We start from the raw sequence: 9,798 nt of genomic DNA, 5'->3' as shown, positions 1-9,798 counted from the left end.
TCGCAGGCGCTCTTTGGCAAAAACGTAGCGCCAAAGGCGCTCCTCCTGGATACACAGAGCGCTCTTGAAAGAGAGCGTAGCACCAAAGGTGCTATCTTGGTCATGTATGGTGCTATGCAGGAGAACGTAGCGCTCTTCAAATGAACGTAGCACTATCCTGGACTTTGAAGCGTTCTTGGAAGAGAACGTAGCGCCAAAGGCGCTTCTTCCCCTGTCATGATCACAGAACAAAATTGCATCAAAGCTCTGTCCCCTTATGCTACTAATTCTAATAATTCATTCATTCAACATTTTCTTGAGTTAATTGCATAGAATTGATCAAAAGTCATTTAGTCCTTGACACATTAGTGCATGAAGATAAATTCATCAAAGTGCTTGTTTATTTCAAAGAAAATGCATGAAACTAAGCTAAAATTAATTAAACTAACTAGCTAATCTAGCTAAGATGCAAACGCATCACGTACGCACACCAGCAAAAATTGGAGGCGTTCATACGCACAGAACGTGCATGCGCTCCTGGCAGGATGGGTGTTATTATGTGTGCGTACGCTCAAAGCTGTGCACAGCACAGAAGAGTTTTTTTTAAGCAAAAGGACCATGTGTGCGTACGTACAGGGAGGCATGCGTATACACAAAATGAAAATGTGCTAGGGTGCGCTCACACAGGATGTGCAAGCGCTGTGAACAGAACACATAACAACTAGTGTGCGTACGTACAGGTCTGTGCGCACGCACACATGGCGAAAATTAGGGGACCTGTGTGCACGCACAAGACTGTGCGTACGCACAATGCTCTGTTCCTGCAACATTTTTAATGCCTCTAAGGCACCAACCATGATATCAATCAAAGGTTTCAAGTCCAAAATACATCATTCTTCAAAAACACATGATCAAACATAAAATGCAACTAAATTAAACCTAGAATGCAATCAAATTAAGCTAATCAAAGAGACAAAATTCAATCAACAAAAACTAAAAGAAAGGAAGGTTGAAAGGATATTACCATGGTCGGGTGTCTCCCACCTAGCACTTTGGTTTTAAGTCCTCAAGTTGGACTTTTGGTTGGAGCTCTCATCAAGGAGGCTTGTACTTCCATCTATCCTTGAGTTGCCAACAATGCTTGCTCTTCTAAGATCCTCCAGGATCCCAAACGAAATACATTAAGCTCTCAAGCAACCTCAAGCAAGCAATTGGGAACGAAGATTGTTGGTTGTAGAGTTGTATGTCCGGATCCCACACTTTGGTTTCTCTATCATCCTCTTATTGTTTTTCACTTGTGCCCTTGGATGAACAACCTTCCCAAGCACCTTTGAAACACCCACTTGAATGTTGGACTCCTCCTAATTGAATCTTGCACCATTTATGCCTTGAATTCCTTTGGCAACCAACACCTACTCCTTCAACATTCAACACTCTAAGAATCACCTTAAGTTGGTGATCCATTTCCAAGAGAGCATATTGGTATGAGCCTATAACGTTCATGGAGAAAATTGTTACCCACTCAAATTGCCCTTGGATTGAAGTCACCCTATTGGAATCTTGCATGAATGCCTCCACTTCCTGGGTGATCACCTCTTCTTCACCACTCTTTTCTAGCTCTTCTCTTTCTCTCTCAAACTCCAAGGGGAAAGCTTCCTCAAGATCATTGAGGGGGTTGACCAAGGTGGACAAAAAATCATTGATGATGCAATCCACTTCTTGATCAAACTCCCTCAATTCTCCATTTACCTCTTCCGGTTCACTTGTGTTACCTTTCTCATCTTGTTGCAATTCTTGTCCTAGCTCTTCTTATTTCCCTTGAGACTCCATGTTCTCCTCCTCTCTACACTCCTTCGTTGCTCCTCCACATTCCTCAAGGGGAATGTCTTGATTGCTTGAGCGTAGTAAGGTCAAGCAGTTAACCGCTTTGGCTATGGTAGCCATGAACTCCCCTTGCTTCTTTCAAAACTCTTCTTGCTCTTGGAGAAAAGCTTGAAGGTCTTGTTATTCTTGGGGCAAGGGTTGGAAAACTTCACAATTGGATGGAAGAGAAGGTTCAAAGGTTGGGAGAAGGGTTGTATAGTTGGAAGGTGTGTTATGTGGGTGAGGTTATTGAGGTGGCGTGATAGGGGGTGATGGTTCATATGGTTAGTGGCAAGGTGTATAGACATTTTGATTCCATGGAGGTGTATGGTGTGGTGCTTGAAAGTTTGCTGGTTGGAGGTCGTGTAGGGGGTATCTTTCATATCTTTTGGTTCGGTATGCACATTGGGGAGGGTTTGGCTCGTTGTAGTATGGAGGAGGTTGCCCCTTCCTCATTTGATTCTCCCACTCCATGATGCAATCCCAATTTGAATTTATCGTACCCTACAAAATACTCACAACCAAGCTCCAAGCAACAAGGGTGATAGCTCATAGAGAAAGTAGAAAATAAAAGTAAAAGACATCAACAAACAAGAAAAATAAACACCTAGATATTAACAAAAACAACCAAACAACCAAGAAGTAAGATATTTACACTATCAACATATTTACAACAACCTAAGATATAACACCAATTGCATCCCCGGCAACGGCACCAAAAACTTGAAAGAGCAAAACCGTCGGCATAGAATTTTCACAAAATAATTCGTTGCAAGTATAGTTCCAAGCCAACGAGTAATGCTCAAATCAAAGTTTAGATTTTTCAATTACAAAACATAAACCGAGAGTAATGAAACATCAGGTCGTTCTCCCTAGGATGTAATTGAAATGTTACGCTTTCGGTTGTGAGAAAAAGGGATTTTGAAATCAAAGAACGAAAGATTAAAAGAACTAAGAAATAAAAGAACTAAGAAATTATCAAAATTGGAATCAATGTAATAAAAAGGAAATAAAACCAAAACTAGTGAAAATGCTATAAATACATAAAAGAGCCTTGACTTGGGAATGACGATCTAAGGAATCCTATCATCATCATAACAACAACTATGGCAACTATGATGAGTCAATCTCGCTTCGTCTACACCTAACATCGAGGAGTAAGTCAAGCAAGCATAATTGACCTTAATCCATAAGTCCTAGCTAACTTACCAAATTAATTAGTAAAAAGCTAGCGTCAATGGAAACAAGAGTCAACTAACTACCCAAGAATTGCCACTAAATGTCGGACATTATGACTCTAGTATCCTAGGAACTCAAATCCCAAGCCAAGGTGTGAAAAGTTACTCAAAATTACCAAGTGGCATTTTCACAAACACTTGGTAGGCGTAAAACCAAAACATAGGAAATTACAAAGGAAAATGAAAACTATGACCAAACTATTTACAATATCAACAATAGACAATCAAACAAGCACATATAAAGCATAAAACATTAAATTCATCAGTCAAAACTTCAAGAAACCCAAAATTGCATATATAAACAAAGTATCTTGAATCATAAGAAAATAAAAATAAAAGTAGTGGAATTAAAGAGGAAATTAAAGAGTACTTACAAAAGATGAGCAAAATCCAAAATCAAAGCTTGCTATAAAATGCTACAATGGAGATGGAAATGAAACCCTAGGGAAGAAATGAAGAAAACTACCCTACACTACTCCTACTCCTAGAAATATGAAAAATTGTAAAAATAAAGTTCTAAGTCCTAATGAAAGCTTGTCTCTTCATATGTTAATGATGTCCCTTGATATAGCACCTCAAAACTAGCTTTAGCCTTCCAAAATTGGGCCAAAAGAGCCCCAAAATCCCGAGCCGCGTGCTTCATTAATGAAGTCACACGCAGGGACATGTGCGTACGCATACTGAATTTTCACTTGTGCGTACGCACAGAGGGTTGTGCGCATGCACACATACTAAATTTCTTCTTGTGCGCACGCACGTAGGATTGTGCGCACGCACACTCCAGTATGTGCTTCCTTCTTGTTTTCTTCATGTGTTCTCCCTTTGTACATGCTTCCTTGCACTTTTGCCTTGCCAAACTTGCCTCTAGGACCTAAAATCACTCAGCAAACAGGTCATGGCATCGAATGGCATAAAAGTGGAAATAAAATCACTAATTTAAGCCCAAAAACGCATGTTTTCACATTTAAGTCCAATTTAGGGATCAAACACAAAAGTATGCTATTTTGGTGGTTAAGTGTGAGTTTATGTGATGAAATCCATCTAATTCAAGTAAAAAATTATCGTCAAATATGAACTCATCAGAGCACTCAACACGCCCTCCATATGTTGCATCACCAATCAACCAAACTGAGACATATGGCAACCAAGGTTGCGAGAACCAGACCGGTCAATAAACCGGTAAGGTCACTGGTTCACAGGTTCATTGGTTCGACCGGAGCTTAATCGGGGTTCAACCAGTTTAATTAAATATTAAATAAAATTATTAAAAAATCTATATATAATTTTAAATATATAAATTCAATCATTTCTAACTAAATAAAATTCAAAATTTCACAATTTCACATAATAAATTATCTATAATTTAATAATAGAAGTTCACAAACAACTTCAATCATCAAAATTGATAACTAAAAAATCTTGATCAATCTAAACTCTCAAATATAAATAGACCTAGTTTCAAAGAATTCCTCCGTGTTGCACTTTGGACAAAGTATTAAACAGTGTGAATTTAAAGCATGATCTTTTTTCCTATATGGTTAGCTTTTTCTGGACACTACCATAAGTTTCAAAGTGAAATGAAGGAACATGCATAACAAATAAACAAAACAAGTAAAAACGGATTCATTGAGCACTTCATAGATGAATGGGACCGTGCTTTAGGTTCACTCCCCAAAATTCTGTTAGTCATTTTCTATGAAAGAAAGGTGAAGATAAAAAGCATGTTAAATTAAACAAGCCAATAAAGTGTACATTAAGCACTTAGCAGCATTGTCCGAGATATTATTCTTCTTGAACATTTCCGCATTCATCACCACATCTCGAGCTCTTCAACACCAGATTAACAGAATAAGCAAAACAAGCAACTCAGCAATAACAAATTCTTTCTAGAAAATTTCACAAAATAAGCAAAAATTAACCAAATCAATAACTCAGAATGACAAACCCTAAACCCAGTAACTCAGAATCGGCATTATTAACCACATAAGCAAAAATAAATTGTGGCAGCAATACTTATCGGCGGCGAGGGAGGAAAGGAAGTGACGGCAAGGGAGGAAGGGAAGTTCTTCTCGTACAGAGAGAGCGAGAGAGAGCTCGACGAAGGACGCTCTAATCGGACAGAGATAGGGGGAGAGAGAGAGAGAGCGCGCTAAAAAGATGATGACCGAGCAACTCTTTGCGACAACGAGGAGAAGACGAATGATGAAGAGAACAGAGATGGTAGGGATGGTTGGAGTTCCTTCGCGACGAGCATAGAGACAGTGAGGAAGAGAAGAGTGGCGGCGGCTGGGGGCTGACGGTGGCTGGTGGGCTTCACGACGAGGAGGTAGGCTGGGGCTGACGGCGACGGCAGTATTGCTGATAGGGTTAGGTAGTGAGTGAATGAGGGTGGAAACTTGAAAGGGAATTGGGACTGGCCTGGGTGTTAATGCCTTAATGGGTTGGAAGTCTAATATTGGGTTTTCTTCGTTTTTGTTTTTTTTTCAAGGCGTTAAAACGACACCGTTTCTGGAGAATATAAAAAAATCGGATCCTTAAAAAACCTGGCTGGTTTGGTCGGCTCACCGGTTAATCGCCGGTTCAGCCGGTTTTTTAGCCAATTTTATAGGACAACCGGACTGGCCAGATGACCGGTTTCTAGTTAACCCGGTCGAACTGGCCGGTCCGGTTCAATTTTTAGAACCTTGGTGGCAACACGCCCCCCCCACCCCATGTGCTGACTCAGCACGCCTTCCACCTGTTGCTTCATCAACCAATGAGAAGAAGCCACGTGTAATACGCCCCCCACATGCTGCAGTCCCAAGCAACCAGCCTTCATCACGTGGCAATCACGCCCTCCACGTGCTGCATGCAACACGCCCCCCGCGTGTTGTAGCCTCCATTTGACACGTCCAACAACTTATAAATATACTCACTGCACCCATTTTCAACTAAAACACCAATAATCAATCCATAACCAAATTTTTTAGCCTAACCCATGCACCAAAATATTTATTTTTCAGAAAAATGGTGATGTCATTACCATCACCAGCACTACAAAAACAATATCTTTAATAACAAAATAACAATAGAAAGGAATGAAAGTGAAGACAAATAAGAGGAAAAGAATTAACAATAATAGTAACGCGTGTGAAAATAGTGATCACAACGATGGTGTGAATGTTAAGAGAATAATTTGAATCAAATCAGATCAATTAATATCATTTATATTTATATAGCGTATCTGTATATTAATTGTAGGATTCTATACTTTTATTACTTTGATTCTTCTAGCAGCTATATATACCCCTTGTACATTGTACTAATTCTCATATTGAATAATACCCAAAACACTTCCTTTAGATTGCTCTCTTGTTTCTAACATGGTACCAAGAGCTTAGATTTTTTTTATTTCCAGAAATAATTGGTTTCTAGCTTCCTTATTTTGTTTCTCCAGCTGTGCTTTGTCTTCATTTTTTGACATCTTCCCAATGCCTTGGTTCGTCACCGCCACCACCCTCGCCTTCTCCTCGTTGCAAGGTTTCCAACGCCACCGGAATCACTGCCGGACTTTGCCAGACGCGCCGATCAAAGTTGCCTGTCTGCGTGCACTAGTTCTCCCTCCAGACGCCTCCAACGCCGTTAGATCAGTGCCCCAGATCAACGGCTCCGCGCCAGCCATGTGTCAGCCAGAAGCTTCCCCGACCCATGTTCGACCTGCGCGCCCGACCCAATCCGCTTCGCTACCTGCATAGCGCTCCCGCCCTGTCAGCAGCTGACGTGTTCTCCACACCCAATCACGCAGCGCCACATGTCCTCTCTTGCTAACGTGTCATCCAACGTGGCAGCTGACGTGGCAGGCAGTGGGACCCTCCTTGAGATTTTTTAGTGAGCTCTTTCCGATTTTGCCATCCGTTTTCTCATTATCTGTTCCAAATTTTCCATTTCTTCTCTTTTTCACCTTTGTTTCTATTATTATGGAGAAACCAGATATTTTCCAGCCTATTTCTGTTGTCCTTAATGGCTCCAACTATGCTCATTAGGTTGAAGTTATGCGAGGATTTCTTAAAGGATGAAAATTGTGGCGATATGTGACTGGTGATATTGTTTGTCCTGTTAAGCCAACTGTGACCTCCAAATCTAAGGAGGATGCTGAGAAGGACTTTACAGAGAAATTGGAAAATTAGGATAGTAAAAATCACCAGATTATCACTCGGTTCTGAAACACTTATACTCCTGGCATTCTTTTACAGTTTGGGCGTTTTGAAACTGCTAAAGAGGTATGGGATCATTTGGCAAAGTGTTACACTATTTCTAATCTCTCTCATCAATACCAACTGCTAAAGGAGCTTATAGCCTTAAGCAAGAATGTGGCCAAGTAGTTTTTGATTTTCTTGCTCAGATGGAAATTATTTGGGATCAATTGACCTCTTGTGAGCCTGTTCTTAAAGATTCCACTGATGCTAAGGTATATGAGGATTATCAGAACCGGACACGTCTCATCCAATTTCTTATGGCACTTACCGATGACTATGAGCCAGTTAGGGCTTCTCTTCTTCATTAGAACCCCTTGCCTAGTCTTGAAGATGCTCTTCCCCATCTTAAGTCTGAAGAAATGCACTTGGGATTGACTCGTTCTAAGAGTGAAACTGTCTTTGCTGCCACCGACAAAAAAGACAAAATCTGTCGAAACTGTAATCATTATGGGCATTCCTTCTCCGACTGATCCTCTATTGAATGTCGTAAGTGCAAACAAAAAGGTCACATTGGGTCCAATTGCTCGAAACTATTTTGCCATTATTGTAAGCTCTCGAGTCACTTGATTACTACCTGTCCTACTAGACCGCCACGTTCGGATCAGAACAAGTATCAACCTCGTCCTAACAACTCTCCGCATATGCCTGCTTCTACTGTTGCTCCTGCTACTGAGTCCACCCCTTCTACCTCTCTCAACACCCCTTCTGTGTCTCCATTAGACATTGAATCTCTTCTTAAGCAACTCCCCTTTTTTCTAGTAATACCCTTGCTACTCTTTCCACCCCTCCAGGTAATACCCCTGCTGCTCTTTTGCGTCATCTTTTCTCGTCATTGTCTACTACTACAAATGCACCTTCTGTCAATACAGCTAATGGTTCCCTCCTGCATGCAACACATCAAGGGTTTATTTCACATTCCAATATTCATCTTCCTAATACTTATTTTATTCCAAAATTGAATTTTAATCTTATTTCTGTCGGTCAACTTGTTGAACTCGATTTTAATGTTACTTTCTCTATTTCTGGTTGTCGTGTATAGGATCGTCAGACGAGAAAGATCATCGGGACTGGTTGTAAGGTCGGACGTTTGTTTGAGCTCGAGAACCTTCATGTTCCCTCTACGTCAAATATCTATGATGTTTCCTCTCCATCTACTCTTCACTTGTGGCACCGTCGTCTTGCCCACAGCTCCTTAGGAAAATTGTGTCCTCTCATGTCTACAGGTGTTTTACGTCAAGTTCAAAATGAGTCTTTTGATTGTATTTCTTGTCAAACTGCAAAACAACCTGCCTTTTATAATAATTCATCTATTGCTTGCTCTCCTTTTGATCTTATTCATTTTGATGTTTGGGGCCCGCTCCCACCACTTCTATGGGAGGGGCTCGATACTTTTTAGTATTTATTGATGATTATTCACGTTTTACTTGGGTATATTTGATGACTAATCATTGATGCCAAGGCATCTTAGGCTAGTTTCACTAGCATTTTTCTGTTATTTTTAGTTGTTTTATGCATTTTCTTGAGCCTTAAGTAATCATTTGGGCCAAATAGTCATGCTTGTCTTAAATCATTCAAACATGAAGATTTTGATGCAAATTCCATGAGTTTTTAGTTATATTCCTTGAATGCTATGAATGAAAGATTTCTCATGAAATTTTGCAAGACTTTGATGCAGTTGTTTGGATGATTTCAGGGAAGAAGAGGCTAGGCAAGGAAGCAACAAAATCAATAAAGGAAGCTTGAATATCACATGTGGAGTTTAAGTTCCAGTTTAAGCTTAAACTGGAGCTTAAACGCCAAAACCATGAGAGCTAAGGAAATGCTGAAAGTGGCGTTTAACCTCCAGTTTAACCTTAAACTGGAAGTTAAACGCCAGAATTAGAAATGCACCAGTGAGCATTTCCACGTTTAAGCTCCAGTTTAACCTTAAACTGGAGCTTAAACGTGTTCGACTATTTTTTCTCCTCCAGGGTTGCTTTCTCATTTCCACGTTTAAGCTTCAGTCTAACCTTAAACTGAAGCTTAAACGTGCTCGAGCTTGTGCCTCCAGGGAGTGCCAGCGTTTAAGCTCCAGTTTAAGCTTAAACTGGAGCTTAAACGTGTTATATGGAACAGCTTGACCATGCCTTCTTCAAACATAAATAACTTGAGCTACAAAACTCCAAATGAGGTGATTCAAAATGCATTGGAAAGAAGACATCTAGAGCTTTCCAAGCATATATGGCATGCATGGTGGATACTAAAAATTGAGGGAGAAAACAGCCCCGTAATGTGCATAGAAGAGCATAGTACCAACATGCAATCAGGCCAGCTGACCTCTTCACCTTCCATGGAGTATAACTCGAGTTGTAGAACTCCAAATGATGCGCTTCCAGTTGCATTGGAAAGTAGACATCCAGAGCTTTCCAACGATGTATAGAAGTATGGGGTGGACAATGCAACTGAGCTCCCAAAATTGGCATTTTCGAGCACGTTTAAGTGAC

Source organism: Arachis ipaensis, chromosome B10 (genome assembly GCF_059453495.1).
Source record: "Arachis ipaensis isolate K30076 ecotype BB chromosome B10, ASM5945349v1, whole genome shotgun sequence".
NCBI classification, from domain to species: domain Eukaryota; kingdom Viridiplantae; phylum Streptophyta; class Magnoliopsida; order Fabales; family Fabaceae; genus Arachis; species Arachis ipaensis.
This window is presented reverse-complemented; position numbering follows the sequence as displayed.